This window comes from Oncorhynchus nerka, linkage group LG27, assembly GCF_034236695.1.
Source record: "Oncorhynchus nerka isolate Pitt River linkage group LG27, Oner_Uvic_2.0, whole genome shotgun sequence".
Classification (NCBI taxonomy): domain Eukaryota; kingdom Metazoa; phylum Chordata; class Actinopteri; order Salmoniformes; family Salmonidae; genus Oncorhynchus; species Oncorhynchus nerka.
This window is the reverse complement of record NC_088422.1, coordinates 37,924,197-37,944,043: the sequence shown is the minus strand read 5'-3', so window position 1 is coordinate 37,944,043 and position 19,847 is coordinate 37,924,197.

Genomic DNA, 19,847 nt, shown 5'->3' with positions numbered 1-19,847 from the left:
CAAAAGATTAAACGGCAGGGCACTTCCACATCATTTGAAGGAGTGTGCCTACTTTAGGGGGCACAGTGAACATTTGGGAATGAGGCCAATTTCCAATTTAAAACATTTCCTTGATGTTAAATACAGTCTGTGAACAAACATAAAATATTGAAATTGATGGTTCGGATTACGGGATGCCAAGGTCATATTGTTCCATATTCTGTTCCAGTTAAAGCGTGGTTAAGATTAAATTATATAGAGCTGTGGGCTAGCTCAGAATATGAGCTTTCCAAATGTTGTTTATATATTATAGAGATTATTCCTTTCGGGAGCCGCAAAAATGTATTTATATATCCCATCATTGGGTGTTTCGGTAGTTAGGTTTCTCATGGGACAGCATAGCTGACCTACATTGTAAATATAGAAACAAAGAGTAGCCTGGTAATGTGTATGTATTTTTCAAATCTTGGTATTTCTCAATTCATTACTGTCTATGATATCAAGAAGGGTACGGATTCCACATTTGGATCATTGGGGGGATGCAAAAGGACACCGTCCAGGTCGCACGGCATTAGAGTGAAATTGTATGGGCATGACATTTTGATTCCCAGTTAAATTGTTTTAAAATTTTTGCTCCAAATAGAAATTGTCGAGATCGGTGTGGAAGAACTTGACTGGCCTGCACAAAGCCCGGACCTCAACCCCAGCAAACACTTTTGGGATGAATTGGGACGCCGACTGCAATCCAGGCCTAATCGCCCAACATCAGTGCATGACCTCACGAATGCTCTGTGGCTGAATGGAAGCAAGTCCCCCCAACAATGTGGGGATGTTATAGCAGCAAAAGGGGGACCAACTCATAATTAATGCACATGATTTTGAAATGAGACGTTCGACAAGCAGATGTCCGCATACTTTTGGTCATGTATTGTATTTTCAGTGCCTTCAGAAAGTATTCACACCCCTTGTGTTACAGCCTGAATTTAAAATGGATTACATTGATATTTTGTGCCACTGGTCTACACACAATATCCCATGATGTCAAAGTGAAATTATTATTATGTTTTGAAAAAAAAAATGAAAAGAATGAAAAAAGCTGTAATATCTTGAGTCAATTAGTGTTCAACCCTGTTGTTATGGCCTGGACTCACTCTGTGTGCAAGTCATGACTACCCCATATCTGTACCCCACACAAACTCAGCAACAAAAGAAACGTCCTCTCACTGTCAACTGTGTTAATTTTCAACAAACTTAACATGTGTAAATATTTGTATGAACATAACAAGATCAACAACTGAGACGTAAACTGAACAAGTTCCACAGAAATGTTACTAACAGAAATGGAATAATGTGTCCCTGAACAAAGGGGGAGGTGAAAAATAAGTCAGTATCTGGTGTTTCCACCAGCTGCATTAAGTACTACAGTGCATCTCCTCCTCATGGACTGCACCAGATTTGCCCGTTTTTGCTGTGATATGTTACCCCACTCTTCCACCAAGACACCTGCAAGTTTCCGGACATTTCTGGGGGGAATGGCCCTAGCCCTCACCCTCTGATCAAACAGGTCCCAGATATGCTCAATGGGATTGAGATCCGGGCTCTTCACTGGCCATGGCAGAACACTGACATTCCTGTCTCGCAGGAAATCATGCACAGAACGAGCAGTATGGCTGGTGGCATTGTCATGCTGGAGGGTCATGTCAGGGTGAGCCTGCAGGAAGGGTACCACATGAGGGAGGATGTCTTCCCTGTAACGCACAGCGTTGAGATTGCCTGCAATGACAACAAGCTCAGTCCAATGATGCTGTGACACACCGCCCCAGACCTTGACGGACCCTCCACCTCCAAATTGATACAGGTGTACAGGCCTCGGTGTAACACTCATTCCTTCGGTGATAAACACAAATCCGATCATCACCCCTGGTGAAACAAAATTGCGACTCATCAGAGAAGAGCACTTTTTCCAGTCCTGCCTGGTCCAGCGATGGTGGGTTTGTGCCCATAGGCAACATTGTTGCCGGTGATGTCTGGTGAGGACCTGCCTTACAACAGGCCTACAAGCCCTCAGTCCAGCCAATCTCAGCCTATTGCGGACAGTCTGAGCACTGATGGAAGGATTGTGTGTTCCTGGTGTAACTCAGGCAGTTGTTGTTGCCGTCCTGTACCTATCCCGCAGGTGTGATATGTTCAGAATTTTTTTTTTTTTTTTTCACTTTTATTTAACCAGATAGGCCAGTTGAGAACAATTTCTCATTTACAACTGCGACCTGGCCAAGATAAAACAAAGAAATGCGACAAAAACAACAACACAGAGTTACACATGAACAAACATAGTCAATAACACAATAGAAAAATCTATGTACAGTGTGTGCAAATGTAAAAGAGTAGGGGGGTAAGGCAATAAATTGGCCATGGTGGCAAAATAATTACAATTTACCATTAACACTGGAGTGATAGATGTTTAGACGATGATGTGCAAGTAGAGACACTGGGGTGCAAAAGAGCAAGAGGAGAAGTAACAATATGGGGATGACGTAGTTGGGTGTGCTATTTACAGATTGGCTGTGTACAGGTACAGTGATCGTTGGCTGGCCCTCATTACGAATATGTAATGAGGGCCAGCCAACGAGAGCATACAGGTCGCAGTGGTGGGTTGTATATGGGGCTTTGGTGACAAAACAGATGGCACTGTGATAGACTACATCCAATTTGCTGAGTAGAGTGTTGGAGGATATTTTGTCAATTACATCGCCGAAGTCAAGGACCGGTAGGATAGTCAGTTTTACGAGGGTATGTTTGGCAGCATGAGTGAAGGAGGCTTTGTTGCGAAATAGGATTTCCGATTCTAGACGTAATATTGGATTGGAGATGCTTAACGTGAGTCTGGAAGGAGAGTTTACAGTCTAACCAGACACCTGGGTATTTGTAGTTATCCACACATTCTAAGTCAGAACTGTCCAGAGTAGTGATGCTAGTCGGGTGGGAGAGTGCGGGCAGCAATGGGTTGAAGAGCATGCACTTAATTTTACTTGCATTTAAAAGCAGTTGGAGGGCTCGGAAGGAGTGTTGTGTGGCATTGAAGCTCGTTTGGAGGTTTGTTAGCACATGTCATGTTCTGACCTTTATTTCCTTTGTTTTGTCTTTATTTAGTATGGTCAGGGCGTGAGTTGGGGTGGGCAGTCTATGTTTGTTTTTCTATGTTTGGTTTCTGTTTCGGCCTAGTATGGTTCTCAATCAGAGGCAGGTGTCGTTAGTTGTCTCTGATTGAGATTCATACTTAGGTAGCCTGGGTTTCACTGTTGGTTTGTGGGTGTTTGTTTCAGTGTGTGTGTTTGTCGGCACACGGTACTGTTTCGTTTTTTGTAGATTTCACGTTATCGTTTATTGTTTTTGTTCGAGTGTTCCTTTGTCTTTATTAAAAACATTATGAACACTTACCACGCTGCATCTTGGTCCGATCCGTCTGCCGTTTACAGCACAGTGTCCAAAGAAGGGCCAGATGAATACAGAATGTTGTTGTCTGCGTAGAGGTGGATCAGAGAATCACCAGTAGCAAGAGCAACATCATTGACATATAGAGAAAAGAGTCGGCCCGAGAATTGAACCCTGTGGCACCCCCATAGACTGCCAGAGGTCCGGACAACAGGTCCTCCGATTTGAAACACTGAACTCTATCTGAGAAGTAGATGGTGAACCAGACGAGGCAGTCATTTCAGATGCTAAGGCTATTGAGTCAGAAAGAATGTGTTGATTGACAGAATAAGAATGTGGTGATTGACAGAGTCAATCCTTGGCCAGGTCGATGTAGACGGCTGCATAGTACTGTCTTTTATCGATGGCAGTTAAGATATCGTTTAGGACCTTAAGCGTGGCTGAGGTGCACCCATAACCAGCTCAGAAACCAGATTGCATAGTGGAGAAGGTATGGTGGGATTTGAAATGGTCGGTGATATGTTTGTTAACTTGGCTTTTGAATATTTTAGAAAAGCAGGGCAGGATAGATTTAGGTCTGTAACAGTTTGTGTCTAGAGTGTCTCCTCCTTTGAAGAGGGGGATGACCGCGGCAGCTTTATTATCTTTGGGGATCTCGGGGGGCAAGTTTCTGCTGGGGGTGCTGAGATGTTGACATGGGTAGGGGTAGCCAGGTGGAAAGCATGGCCAGCCATAGAAAAATGCTTACTGAAATCGATTATTGTAGATTTATCGGTGGTGACAATGTTTCCTATTCTCAGTGCAGTGGGCAGCTGGGAGGAGGTGCTCTTCTTCTACATGGACTTTACAATGTCCCAAAAGTTTTGGGAATTAGTGCTACAGTATGCACATTTCTGTTTGAAAAAGCTAGCCTTTGCTTTCCTAACTGCCTGTGTATATTGGTTCCTGACTTCCCTGAAAAGTAGCATATCGCGGGGGCTATTCGATGCAAATGCAGAATGCCACAGGATGTTTTTGTGCCGGTCAAGGGCAGTCAAGTCTGGGGTGAACCAAGGGCTATATCTGTTCTTAGTTCTACATTTTTTGAATGGGGCATGCTTATTTGAGTTGGTGAGGAAAGCACTTTTAAAGAGCAACCAGGCATCCTCTACTGACAGAATGAGATCAATATCCTTCCAGGATCCACGGGGCCATATCGATTAGAAAGGCCTGCTCGCTGAAGTGTTTTAGGGAGCGTTTGATAGTGATGAGGGGTAGTCGTTTGGCTGCAGACCCATTACGCACGCAGGTAATGAGGCAATGAGATCCTGGTTGAATACAGCAGAGGTGTATTTAGAGGGCAAGTTGGTCAGGATGATATCCCACATAGCCTGGTTCCTCTCTAGGTTTCTTCCTAGGTTTTGGCCTTTCTAGGGAGTTTTTCCTAGCCACCGTGCTTCTACACCTGCATTGCTTGCTGTTTGGGGTTTTAGGATGGGTTTCTGTACAACACTCTGAGATATCAGCTGATGTACGAAGGGCTATATAAATACATTTGATTTGATATCTAAGAGGGTGCCCATGGTTACGGATTTAGGGATGTACCTGGTAGGTTCCTTGATAATTTGATAATTTGTGTGAGATTGAAGGCATCTATCTTAGATTGTATAACAGCCAGGGTGTTAATTATGTCCCAGTTTAGGTCACCTAACAGTACGAACTCTAAAGATAGATGGGGGCAATCAATTCACATATGGTGTCCAGGGCACAACTGGGAGCTGATAGGGATCTATAACAAGCGGCAACAGTGAAAGACTTGTTTCTGGAAAGATGGATTTTTAAAAGTAGAAGCTCGAATTGTTTGGGCACAGACCTGGACAGTATGACAGAACTCTGCAGGCTATCTCTGCAGTAGATTGCAACTCAGCCCCCTTTGGCAGTTCTATCTTTTCGGAAATTTCTATAGTTAGGGATGGACATTTCTGGACTTTTGGTGGCCTGCCTAAGCCAGGATTCAGACATGGCTAGGACATCCGGCTTGGCGGAGTGTGCTAAAGCAGTGAATAAAGCAAACTTAGGGAGGAGGCTTCTAATGTAAACATGCATGAAACCAGGTTTTACGGTTACAGAAGTTAACAAATGACAGCGCCTGGGGAATGGGAGTGGAGCTAAGCGGTGCAGGGCCTGGGTTAACCTCTACGTCACCAGAGGAATAGAGAAGGAGTAGGATAAGGGTACGGCTAAAGGCTATAAGAACTGGTCTTCTAGTGCGTTCGGAACAGAGAGTAAAAGGAGCAGATTTCTGGGTGCGGAAGAATAGGCGTAATGTACAGACAAGAGTATGGTAGGAGGTAAAACTAGGCATTGAGTGACGATGAGAGAGGTTTTGTTTCTAGGTGCACCATTTATGCCAGGTAAGGTCACCGCATGTGTGTGAGGTGGAACAAAAGGGCTAGCTAAGGCATATTGAGCAGAGCTGGAGACACGGCATTTCAGACAGCTAGCGAGCCAGGGCTAACAGGCTAACAGATAGGCCTTCAGGGGATGTGCAACAGAAGAGCCTGTTGAAACCCACTCGGAAGTTTATGTTGGCAGACCAGTCGTGATGGATCGGTGGGGCTCCGGGTCGGCAGTAAAAGGTTCCAGGCCAATTGGCAAAATAGGTATTGTAGCCCAAGAATTGGCTGATAGACCTCTTCAGCTAGCCAGGAGATGGACCTAGCTCGAGGCTAGCTCCAGGCTAACAGGTGCTTGCTTTGGGACAGAGACGTTAGCCAGGAGTAGACACTCGGATAGCAGCTAGCTAGCTGCGATGATCCGGTGTAAAGGTTCAGAGCTTGTGGTAGGAATCTGGAGATGTGGAGATGTGGTAGAGAAAAAGCAGTCCGATATGCTCTGGGTTGAAATCGTGCTGTGCAGACTGGCAGGAATTGACCAGGCTGAGGCTGACTGATGTCCAACTTAAAAGTGATGACCACTAGCAGTGGCTAACTGACTACTAGCTAGTAGCTAGTTAACTGGCTAGTTTCTGTTGGGGGTTCCGGTTCTAAAGTGTAAAAAATAGCAGATCTGTACCACGTTTGGGTGATGCGGGTTGCAGGAGAGTATGTTCGGTCCGTAGATGGAAATTGAGTTTTTTTTAAACATACGAAGAAAAAGATATATACTTGGGACGGGACAAGACAAACAGACGTCTGACTGCTACGCCATGTTGGATTCGGCACAGGATGTACCGATCCTTTGCAGGTGTTGTTACACGTGGTCTGCCGCTGCGAGGGCGATCAGCTGTCCGTCCTATCTCCCTGTATCCCTGTCTTAGGCGTCTCACAGTACGGACATTGCAATTTATTGCGCTGGCCACATCTGCGGTCCTCATGCCTCCTTGCAGCATGCCTACGGCACATTCACGCAGATGAGCAGGGACCCAGGGCATCTTTCTTTTGGTGTTTTTCAGAGTCAGTAGAATGGCCTCTGTAGTGTCCTATGTTTTCATAACTGTCACCTTAATTGCCTATCGTCTGTAAGCTGTTAGTGTCTTAACGACCATTCCACAGGTGCATGTTCATTAATTGTGTATGGTTCATTGAACAAGCATGGCAAACATTGTTAAACCCTTTACAATGAAGACCTGTGAAGTTATTTAGATTTTTGCTAATTATCTTTGAAAGGGACGTTTATTTTTTTGCTGAGTTAACAATTATCTGTAAGGTCCCTCAGTCAAGCAGTGAAATTCAAGCACAGATTTAACCACAAAGACAGAGAGGTTTTCCAATGGTTCGCAAAGTAGGGCACCTATTGGTAGATGGGTAAAAATAAAAATGCAGACATTGAATATCATTTTGTGCATGGTGCAGTCATTAATTACACTCTGGATGGTGTATAAATACACCCAGTCACTGCAAAGATACAGGCACCCTTCCTAACTCAGTTGCCGGAGAGGAAGGAAACCCCTCAGGGATTTCACCATGAGACCAATGGTAATTTTAAAACAGTTACAGAGTTTAATGGCTGTGATAGGAGACAATTTAGGATGGATCAACCACATTGTAGTTACTCCACAATACTAACATAAATGACAGAGTGAAAAGAAAAGAAGCCTGGTTTTAGTAATTTAGGTGTACACTGAAAACATTTTACTATTTCAAAATGTATTTTATAAAATACATATATATATATATATATATATATATACACACACACACTGAACAAAAATACAAATGCAACATGTAAAGTGTTGGTCCTGTTTCATGAGCTGAAATATAAGATCCCAGAAATGTTCCATATGCACAAAAAGCTTATTTCGCTAAAATGTTGTGCAAACATTTGTTTACATCCCTGTTAATGGCCATTTCTCCCTTTCCTAGATAATCCAACCACCTAACAGGTGTGGAATATCAAGAAGCTGATTAAACAGCATAACAAAGGTGCAACTTGTGCTGGGGACAATAAAAGGCAACTCTAGAGTGTGCAGTTTTGTCACACAACATAATGCCACAGATGTCTCAAGTTTTGAGGGGGCATGCAATTGGCATGCTGACTGCAGGAATGTCCACTAGAGCTGTGGCCAGAGAACTGAATGTTATTTGCTCTACCATAAGCTGCCTCCAACGTCATTTTAGAGAATTTGGCAATACGTCAAACCGGCCTCAGAACCGCAGACCAAGTGTAACCACACCAGCCCAGGACCTCCACATCCGCCTTCTTCTCTTGCAAGATCGTCTGAGACCAGCCACCTTGACAGCTGATAAAACTGTGGGTTTGCACAACCAAAGAATGTATGCCAAACTGTCAGAAACTGTCTCAGGGAAGCTCATCTGCGTGCTCGTCATCCTCACCAGGGTATTGAACTGACATCACTGGGAAAATGCTCACCTTTGATGGCCACTGGCATGCTGGAGAAGTGTGCTCTTCACGGGTGAATCCTGGTTTCAACTGTACCGGGCAGATAGCAGACAGTGTGTATGGCATCGTGTGGGTGAGTGGATTGGTGATGTCAACATTGTCAACAGAGTGCCCCATGGTGGCGGTGGGGTTATGGTATGGGCAGGATTCAGCGAACACAATGCTATCATTGGCAACTTAAGTGCACAGATATACCATGACGAGTTCCTGAGGCCCATTGTCGTGCCAAATTCCACCACCATCACCTCATTTTTCAGCATGGTAATGTACGGCCCCATGTTGACTCCTTGCTGTCCCCAGTCCACCTGGCCATGCTGCTGCTCCAGTTTCAACTGTTCTGCCTGCGGCTATGGAACCCTGACCTGTTCACCAGATGTGCTACCTGTCCCAGACCTGCTGTTTTCAACTCTCTAGAGACAGCAGAGCGGTAGAGATACTCTTAATGATCGGCTATGAAAAGCCAACTTACATTTACTCCTGAGTTGCTGCTACACCCTCGGCAACTACTGTGATTATTATTATTTGACCATGCTGGTCATTTATGAACATTTGAACATTTTGGCCATGTTCTGTTATAACCTCCACCCAGCACAGCCAGAAGAGGACTGGCCACCCCTCATAGCCTGGTTCCTCTCTAGGTTTCTTCCTAGGATTTGGCCTTTCTAGGGAGTTTTTCCTAGCCACCGTGCTTCTACACCTGCATTGCTTGCTCTTTGGGGTTTTAGGCTGGGTTTCTGTACAGCACTTTGAGATATCATCTGATGTAAGAAGGGCTATATAAATACATTTGATTTGATTTAATGTTGCTAGGATGTGTACGTACACAATTCCTTGAAACTGAAAATGTCCCAGTTCTTGCATGGCCTGCATACTCATCAGACATGTCACCCATTGAGCATGATTGGGATCCTCTGGATCGATGTGTACAACAACGTGGTCCAGTTCACACCAATATCCATAAACTTTGCTCAGCCATTTAAGAGGTTTCTTCCACATTCAACAGTCAACAGCCTGATCAACTCTACGTGAAGGAGATGTGTTGCGATGCATGAGGCAAATGGTGGTCACACCAGATACTGACTGGTTTTCTGATCCACGCCCCTACTTTTTTTAAGGTATCTGTGACAGATACAGATGCATATCTGTTTTCCCAGTCATGTGAAATCCATATATTAGGGCCTAATGAATTTATTTCCATTTATTGACTTCTTTATAAGAACTGTAACTCAGTAAAATCTTTGAAATTGTTGCTTGTTGCTTTTAAATTTTGTTTGTCTATAATGCATTTGGAAAGAATTCAGACCCATTGACTCTTTTCACATGTTGTTACGTTACAGCCTTATTCTTGTAACGATCGTTGTTGGAAGGATGGTCGGACCAAGATGCAGCGTGGGGTAGGTTAATCATTTTTTATTTATGATAACCGGCACAAAACAAGAAAGAGTAACAAACAAAACGTACAGCCTTGTAGGGCTAAAATGCAACAATACAAAATCAAGATCCCAAAAACAACAGGTGGGAAAAGGCTGCCTAAATATGATCCCTAATCAGAGACAACGATAGACAGCCGCCTCTGATTGGGAACCATACCAGGCCAACATAGAAAATAAAAAACTAGACTACCCACCCTAGTCACACCCTGACTTAACCAAAATAGAGAAAAAAAAGGTTCTCTAAGGTCAGGGCATGACAATTCTAAAATTGATTATATTGTTTTTTCCCCTCACCTATCTAATACCCCATAATGACAAAACAAAAACTGTTTTTTAGAAATGTATAAAAAAAATAATAACTGAATTATCACATTTACATAACTACTCAGACCCTTTACTCAGTATGTTTGTGAAGCACCTTTGGCAGCGATAACAGCCTCGAGTCTTCCTGGATATGACGCTAAAAGCTTGACACATCTGTTTTTGGGGAGTTTCTCCCATTCTTCTCTGCAGATCCTCTCAAGCTCTGTCAGGTTGGATGGGGAGCGTCGCTGCACAGCTATTTTCAGATCTCTCCAGAGATGTTTGATCAGGTTCAAGTCAGGGCTTTGGCTGGGCCACTCAAGGACATTCAGAGACTTGTCCTGAAGCCACTCCTGCATAGTCTTGGCTGTGTGCTTAGGGTCGCTGTCCTGTTGGAAGGTGAACCTTCACCCCAGTCTGAGGACGATCTCTCTGTACTTTGCTCCTTTCATCTTTCCCTCGATCCTGACTAGGATCCCAGTTCCTGCCGCTGAAAAACGTCTCCACAGCATGATGCTGCCACGATCATGCGTCACCGTTGGGACGGTGCCAGGTTTCCTCCAGACGTGACGCTTGGCATTCAGGCCAAAGAGTTCAATCTTGGTTTCATCAGACCAAAGAATCTTGTTTCTCATGGTCTGAGTTCTTTAATCAATCAATCAAACAAATGTATTTATAAAGCCCTTTTTACATCAGCCGATGATGTCACAAAGTGCTATACAGAAACCCAGCCTAAAACCCCAAACAGCAAAAGCAATGCAGATGTATAAGTATGGTCACAAGTAAAAACTCCCTAGAAAGGCCAGAACCTAGGAAGAAACCTAGAGAGGAACCAGGCTATGAGGGGTGGCCAGTCCTCTTCTGGCTGTGTCGGGTGGAGATTATAACAGTACATGGCCAAGATGTTCAAACTTTCAAATAATAATAAACACAGTGGTTGTCGAGGGTGCAACAGGTCAGCACCCCAGGAGTAAATGTCAGTTGGCTTTTCATAGCCGATCATTCAGAGTTAGAGACAGCAGGTGCGGTAGAGAGAGAGAGAGAGTCGAAAACAGCAGATCCGGGACAAGGTAGCACGTCCGGTGAACAGGTCAGGGTTCCATAGCAGCAGGCAGAATAGTTGAAACTGGAACCACAGCATGACCAGGTGGACTGGGGACAGCAAGGAGTCATCAGGCCAGGTAGTCCTGGGGTAATGGTCCTAGTGCTCAGGTCCTCAGAGAGAAAAGAGAGAAAGAGAGAGAAAGAGTTTAGAGGGAGCATACTTAAAGACACCGGGCAAGACAGGAGAAATACTCCAGATATAACAGACTGATCCTAACCCCTCGGCATAAACTATTGCATCATAAATACTGGAGGCTGAGACAGGAGGGGTCGGGAGACACTGTGGCCCCGTCCGACGATACCCCTGGACAAGTCCAACCAGGCAGGATATAACCTCACCCACTTTGCCAAAGCACAGCTCCCACACCACTAGAGGGATATCTTCAAACCACCAACTTACTACCCTGAGACAAGGCAGAGTATAGCCCACGAAGATCTCCCCCACCGGCTCGAACTAGAGGGGGACGCCAACCTGGACAGGAAGATCACGTCAGTGACTCAACACACTCAAGTGACGCACTCCTCTTAGGGAAGTTATGGAAGAGCACCAGTAAGCTAGTTACTCAGCCCCGTAATAGGGTTAAAAACCCTGGCGCACCCATCCCATTAGCGGGATCATTTTCGTCAACATCCGCTGAATTGCAGAGCGGCAAATTCAAATTAAATTGCTAAAAATATTTAATTTTCATGAAATCACAAGTGCAATACAGCAAAACACAGCTTAGCTTGTTGTTAATCCACCTGGCATGTCAGATTTCAAAAAAGCTTTACAGCTACATCAAGAGTTTATGTAAGGACATCTCTCTCAGGAGACAAAACATTACAAACAGCTAGCAGCAAATTAGATTGGTCACGAAAGTCAGAAAAGCAATTAAATGAATCGCTTACCTTTGATGATGTTTGCACTCACGAGACTCCCAGTTACACAATACATGTTATTTTTGTTCCATAAAGATGATTTTCATATCCAAAATACCTCCATTTGCTTGTTGCGTTTTGTTGAGTAATTCACAGACTCAAGCGGTCACGACGGGGCAGACGTAAATTCCAAATAGTATCCGAAAAGTTCGTAGAAACACGTCAAACGTTTTTTTATAATCAATCCTCAGGTTGTTTTTACGATAAATAATCGATCATATTCAACCGGACCGTAGCTTTTTCAATAGGAGAGAGAGAGAACATGTCTGCTCCAAGCTGTTGCGCAAGCAAAACTCTGCTGGCACCCAGCCATCCACTGACGCGATGTGATCGTTCTCGCTCATTTTTCAGAATAAAAGGCTGAAACTATGTCTAAAGACTGTTCACACCATGTGGAAGCCATAGGAAAAGGAATCTGGTTGATATCCCTTTAAATGGAGGGAAGGCATGCAATGGAACAGGGAGCTTTCAAAATAAGAGGCACTTCCTAGTTGGATTTTCCTCTGGTTTTCGCCTGCAATATCAGTTATGTTATACTCACAGACAATATTTTGACAGTTTTGGAAACTTTAGAGTGTTTTCTATCCTAATCTGACAATTATATGCATATTCTAGTTTCTGGGCCTGATAAATAGGCAGTTTCAAATGGGTACGTTTTTTAGCCAGAAATTAAAATCCTGCCCCCTACACACAAACAATTATACAGCTTCATGTCTTTATTGAACACATCATATGCAGCCTGAGAAATAGGCAGTTTAATTTGGGTATGTTTTTAATCCAAACATCAAAATACTGCCCCCTACACTCAACATGTTAAAGGCAGAAAATCCCAGTGGAGAGATGTGAACTGGCCAGGCAGAGACAGCAAGGGCGGTTTCGTCGGTCCAGGGCCTTTCCGTTCACCTTCACACCACCTGGGCCAGACTACACTCAATCATAGGACCTACTGAAGAGACGAGTCTTCAATAAAGACTTAAGAGTCGAGTCCGAGTCTGCGTCTCTCACATGGATAGGCAGACCATTCCATAAAAATGTAGCTCTATAGGAGAAAGCCCTGCCTCCAGCTATTTGCTTAGAAATTCTAGGGACAATAATGAGGCCTGCGTCTTGTGACCGTAACGTCCGTGTCGGTATGTACAGCAGGACCAAATCGGAAAGATAGGTAGAAGCAAGCCCATGTAATGCTTTGTAGGTTAGCAGTAAAACCTTGAAATCAGCACTTGTCTTAAAACTTCTTATGGCTGGGGGCAGTATTGAGTAGCTTGGATGAATAAGGTGCCCAGCGATGCCCAGAGTAAACTTCCTGCTACTCAGTCTCAGTTGCTAATATATGCATAGTATTACTATGTTTGGATAGGAAACACTCTGAAGTTTCTACAACTGTTTGAATGATGTATGTGAGTATAACAGAACTCATATGGCATAAATGGACATAAATTATGGACATTATCGAACAAAACAAACATTTATTGTGGAACTGGGATTCCTGGGAGTGCATTCTGATGAAGATCATCAAAGGTAAGTGAATATTTATAATGTTATTTCTGACTTCTGTTGACTGCACAATATGGCGGATATCTTTTTGGCTTGTTTGATCTCTGAGCGCCGTACTCAGATTATTGCATGGTTTGCTTTTTCCATAAAGTTTTTAAAAAATCTGATACAGCGGTTGCATTAAGGAGAAGTGTATCTAAAGTTCCATGCATAACACTTGTATTTTCATCAACATTTATTATGAGAATTTCTGTAAATTGATGTGGCTCTCTGCAAAATCACCAAATGTTTTTGGAACTACTGAACATAACACACCAATGTATACTGAGATTTTTTTTATATAAATATGAACTTTATCGAACGTAACATACATGTATTGTGTAACATGAAGTCCTATGAGTGTCATCTGATGAAGATCATCAAAGGTTAGTGATTAGTTCTATCTCTATTTGTGACTTTTGTGACTCCTATCTTTGGCTGGAAAAAATTGTTGTGTTTTTCTGTGACTTGGCTCTGACCTATCATAATCATTTGTGGTGCTTTCGCCGTAAAGCCTATTTGAAATCGGACACTGTGGTGGGATTAACAAGAAGTGTATCTTTAAAACGGTGTGAAATACTTCTATGTTTGAGGAATTTTAATTATGGGATATTATGGGAATTTGGCGCCCTGCACTTTCACTGGCTCTTGTCATATCGATCCCGTTAGCGGGATCTTAGCCCTAAGAAGTTTTAACAGGAAGCCTGTGTAGAGAGGCTAGCACTGGAGTAATATGATCACATTTTGGGGTTCTAGTCTAGATTCTAGCAGCCGTGTATAGCACTAACTGAAGTTTATTTAGTGCTTTATCCGGGTAGCCGGAAAGTAGAGCATTGCAGTACTCTAATCTAAAAGTGACAAAAGCATGGATACATTTTTCTGCATAATTTTTGGACAGAAAGTTTCTGATTTTTGCAATGTTACATTGATGGAAAAAAAGCTGTCCTTGAAACAGTCTTGATATGTTCGTCAAAAGAGAGCTCAGGGTCCAGAGCAACGCAGAGGTCCTTCATAATTTTATTTGAGACAACTGTACATCCATCAATATTAATTGTCAGATCCAACATAATATCTCTTTGCTTCTTGGGACCTAGAACTAGCATCTCTGTTTTGTCCGAGTTTACAAGTAAAACATCTGCCGCCCTCCACTTCCTTATGTCTGAAACACAGGCTTCCAGGGAGGGCAATTTTGGGGCGTCACCATGTTTCATTGAAATGTACAGCTGTGTATCGTCCGCATAGCAGTGAAAGTTGATATTATGTTTCCAAAAGGTAAAATATATACACCAAAATGTACAGTTGATTTGTCAGAGGACAAACGATCCATAGAGACAAATTGATACCTTTCTGACAGATAACATCTAAGCCAGGCCAGAACTTGTCTGTGTAGACCAATTAGGGTTTCCAATCTCTCCAAAAGAATGTGGTGATCGATGGTATCAAAAACAGCACTAAGGTCTAGGAGCACGAGGACAGATGCAGAGCCTCGTTCAGACGCCATTAAAAGGTAATTTACCACCTTCACAAGTGCAGTCTCAGTGCTATGATGGGTTCTAAAACCACTAAAAGGTAAAAATGTGTTTTATATACATTGTTTGTCTTCAGGAAGGCAGTGAGTTGCTGCACAACAGTTTTACATTTTTTTGAGAGGAATGGGAGATTCGATGTAGGCCGATTAGTTTTATATTTTCTGGGTCAGGGTTTGGCTTTTTCAAGAGAGGCTTTATTACTGACACTTTTAGTGAGTTTGGTACACATCCGGTGGATAGGGAATATTTTATTATGTTCAACATAGGAGGGCCAAGCACAGGAAGCAGATCTTTCAGTCGTTTTGTTGGAATAGGGTCCAGATTGAAGGTTTAGAGGCCATGACTATTTTCATCAATGAGATACAGTATTAAAAACATGAGTGTCTCCCTTGATGCTAGGTCCTGGCAGTGTTGTGTAGACTCAGGACAAGTGAGCTTTGGATAAATACGCAGATTTAAAGAGGTGTCCATAATTTGCTTTCTAATGATGATTATCAAATGATCAAGTTCCTGAATTGGGGAATGGTACTTTTAGTTAGCTCTGTGACAGTATCAAAAATAAATGTGGATTGTTCTTGTTCTCCTCAGTTAAGTTGGAGAAATAGGATGATCGAGCAGCAGTGAGGGATCTTAGATACTGCATGGTATTGTCTTTCCAAGCTAGTCGGAAGACTTCCAGTTTGGAGCGCCACTTCTGTTCCAATTTTCTTGAAGCTTGCTTCAGGGCTCGGATATTTTCTGTATACCAGGGAGCTAGTTTCTTATGAGAAATGTTTTTTTGCTTTTAGGGGTGCAACTGCATCTAAGGTATTACGCAAGGTTACATTTAGTTCCTCAGTTAGGTTGTTAACCGATTTTTGTCCTCTGATGTCCTTGGGTAGGTGGAGGGAGTCTGGTAGGGCATCTAGGAATCTTTGGGTTGTCATAGAATTTATAGCACAGCTTTTGATGATCCTTGGTTGGGGTCTGAGCAGATTATTTGTTGCGATTGCAAACGTAATAAAATGGTGGTCCGATAGTCCAGGATTACGAGGGAAAAACATTTAGATCCACAATATTTATTCCACGGGCAAAACTAAGTCCAGTGTATGACTGTGGCAGTGAGTAGGTCCGGAGACATGTTGGACAAAACCCACTGAGTCGATGATGGCTCCGAAAGCCTTTAGGAGCCTTTTGGCAAACTCCAAGTGGGCTGCCATTTACCTTTTACTGAGGAGGGGCTTCCATCTGGCCACTCTACCATAAGGCCTGATTGGTGGAGTGTTGCAGAGATGGTTGTCCTTCTGGAAGATTCTCCCATTTCCACAGAGGAACTCTGGAGCTCTGTCAGAGTGACCATCGGGGTCTTGGTCACCTCCCTGACCAAGGCTTTTCTCCCCCGATTGCTCAGTTGGGCCGGCTGGCCAGCTCTATGAAGACTCTCGGTGGTTCCAAACTTCTTCCATTTAAGAATGATGGAGGCCACAATGCTGCACAAATATTTTGGTACCCTTCCCCAGATCTGTGCCTCGACACAATCCTGTCTCGGAGCTCTATGGACAAATACATCAACCTCATGGCTTGGTAACGGATGTAACGGATCAGCTGTGGAACCTTATGTAGACAGGTGTTTGCCTTTCCAAATCATGTACAATCAATTGAATTTACCACAGGTTGACTCCAATCAAGTTGTAGAAACATCTCAAGGATGGTCAATGGAAACAGGATTCACCTGAGCTCAGTTTCGAGTCGCATAGCAAAGGGTCTGAATACTTATGTAAATAAGTTACTTCTTAGTTATTTCTAATACTTTTGAAAACATTTCTTAAAACCTGTTTTTGCTTTGTCATTATGGGGTATTGTGTGTAGATTGATGAGAAAAATAAATGATTTAATCCATTTTAGAATAAGGCTGTAATGTGGAAAAAGGGGTCTGAGTACTTTCCAGATGCACTATATATAATTTTTTTGCAGTGGAGGCCACGGTTGTGCGCCATTGCTAAATGCAAATAGGGGAAACACTGATAAAGTTGAAAGACTGATATGGTTTAAAAACATTCCATTCTAGCTAAAAAAACACATTTTAATACACTTAACCCTACTGAGAACAGTAATATTTTGCACACACACATTAAGGTACACATAAGTAACCATTTCTAGTGAAAAAACACAATTGTGAAACATTTGTGTTTATAGTGTTTTCGAAAAACTGTTATTTAAGTCACCACATACGTTACTTACACCACCACATCTAGTTGTTATGCTTTTACATAATGTCAAACGCAACAGTAAACACTTACATCTCCATCACAAGACACAAAAAATTAAGTGTGTGTGGCGTGTAAATATTTATTGGACCTTGCGTCTATTTTGCAGTACAGAACACTTAAAAGACATCACAAGACACACAACACAATTATGTGTTTTATGATCAGATTGGCTGCATATGACCTGAGAGTACTAGTACCTCAGGCTCGTAATGACACACACTACTGGGTGGGATGCAGGGTTTTTGCAGGGTTTTTTCTGGATCAAAAGGGGCCTTGCAGCAGGGGGGAGGCAATGAGCATGGCGGGCCGTCAGTGCGGCTGAATTTTAGAGTAAAGGCCCCCATCTTGGCGATGGGTGCCTTTCAAAAAACCCTATCAAAAACATATAGCTATTTGATTGTCTATTTATTTTCCCATGCCTCATCACTCTCTCTTTCTCTTAGGAATGTAGTTTTTGTTGTGAGTGTGTGGTACACACACACACACACACACACACAAACACACAAACACAATTTGTGTATTGCTATACTTGTGAGATCTTTTTGGGGACCAACAATTGATTCCCATTCAAAATCCAATTTTCCCTAACCTCTAATTCTAAATCTTAACCTCAGCCTAACCACTAACCCTAACTCCTAAAGATAAAATCCTATTTTCCCTAAATCTAAACCTAACCTTAACCCCAAACCCCTAGCCCTAATTCCTAATCCTAAACTTGTAACAGTATAACTTTAGACCGTTCCCTCGCCCATACCCGGGCGCGAACCAGGGACCCTCTGCACACATCAACAACAGTCACCCTCGAAGCATCATTACCCATCGCTCCACAAAAGCCGCGGCCCTGGCAGAGCAAGGGGAACAACTACTTCAAGGTCTCAGAGCAAGTGACGTCACCGATTGAAACGCTATTTAGCGCGCACCACCGCTAACTAAGCTAGCCGTTTCACATCCGTTACACTCATCCCCCCTTTTGACCTTCCTCCTTTTCCGCAGCAACCAGTGATCCGAGTCAACAGCATCAATGTAACAGTCATAACTTTAGACCGTCCCTCGCCCATACCAGGGAGCGAACCAGGGACCCCCTGCACACATCAACAACAGTCACCCTCGAAGCATCGTTACCCATCGCTCCACAAAAGCCACGGCCCTTGCAGAGCAAGGGGAACAACTACTTCAAGGTCTCAGAGCAAGTGACGTCACCGATTGAAATGCTACTTAGCGAGCACCGCTAACTAAGCTAGCCGTTTCACATCCGTTACACTTACATGTAACCCTTAACCCTAATTCTTATCAGAATTGTCCTTGGTTTAAGACTCTTGTGAGGAATTCTGGTCCTCACAAGTATAGTAACACAAACACACATACACACAACTTCCCCAGCCCCACAGCCTCTTCATTGGGCCTATACCTAATGACACTCACATGGCTCTCTCTGTTCCAAACAAACACTTGGTTCTCCTCTGCTTGTATTAGATTCGTCAGCCAGATAAATTACACTCAGTTCCCTTCTTCTGAGGAAGACCTCGGGAAGGCTATACCACCTACAGTACCTCACTCACTCAGACAGACAGAGGTATAATAAAGGTCCTATTGTAGAACCAGGAGACAGACAGTGAACTGCAGTAACCTCCCAGACACACATCTCACAACATATCTGATCAGGACTCAACATATCACGAAGGAGCTGTTTATGCCACTGGCTTCAGCATTGTGACCCACTACAAACATTTCTTGTTCTTGTGACCCACCCAAGGCACACAGTGTTTCTATCACACCCCGGGTGTAAAATGTGACCCAATAATAACTGTAGACAGTGGAGTTTATATGCACTAGATGTTTTATGATGTTTTTTTACATTTAGTCATCAACTACTATTTGGTAAATTAGCATTGTTGGTGATTAGCCTACATTTCATCCCTATGACCATTCAGTGTTTAACCCACTGATTTGTTAGCAGCACATCTCTGGGCATGAGCCACCAGTCAGTAAAGGTACTGCAGAATCAGACGTCCAAAGTTAAACTCCAGAATGGATTAATTAAGGGTTCATGTTTGGGATAGGGTTAAAAGTCAAAAGTCAAAAATGAGACCTTAGCACTGGGATTGAACACGAAACCCCTTGGAGCTGGAGCTTGTGACTTATACACATTTGGCGTCCCTGTCCGCAACACAAAGCAAAACCCAAGCCTACTTGATGGTAATATAGCGCTCTCCGTTGCCCCTATTGGCCGGGTTTGACATCATCTCCTGATGTCCTGCTTACATTGATGGATGTCTAATTTTGCAGTGGATCTTGAGCGGTCTGGCTACGTTTGGAAAAACTTCAGGGTCCAACTATTTGCAGTTGAATGTAGTTATATCTGTCCTTGCTTACAAACAATATGGGATGTGTAGGATGTTATATAGCCTAGCTAATACTAACACAAATATACATGATCTGTTATTACCATCTGCTGATCCTCTCTGTGCGTGTGCACATGTACGCGT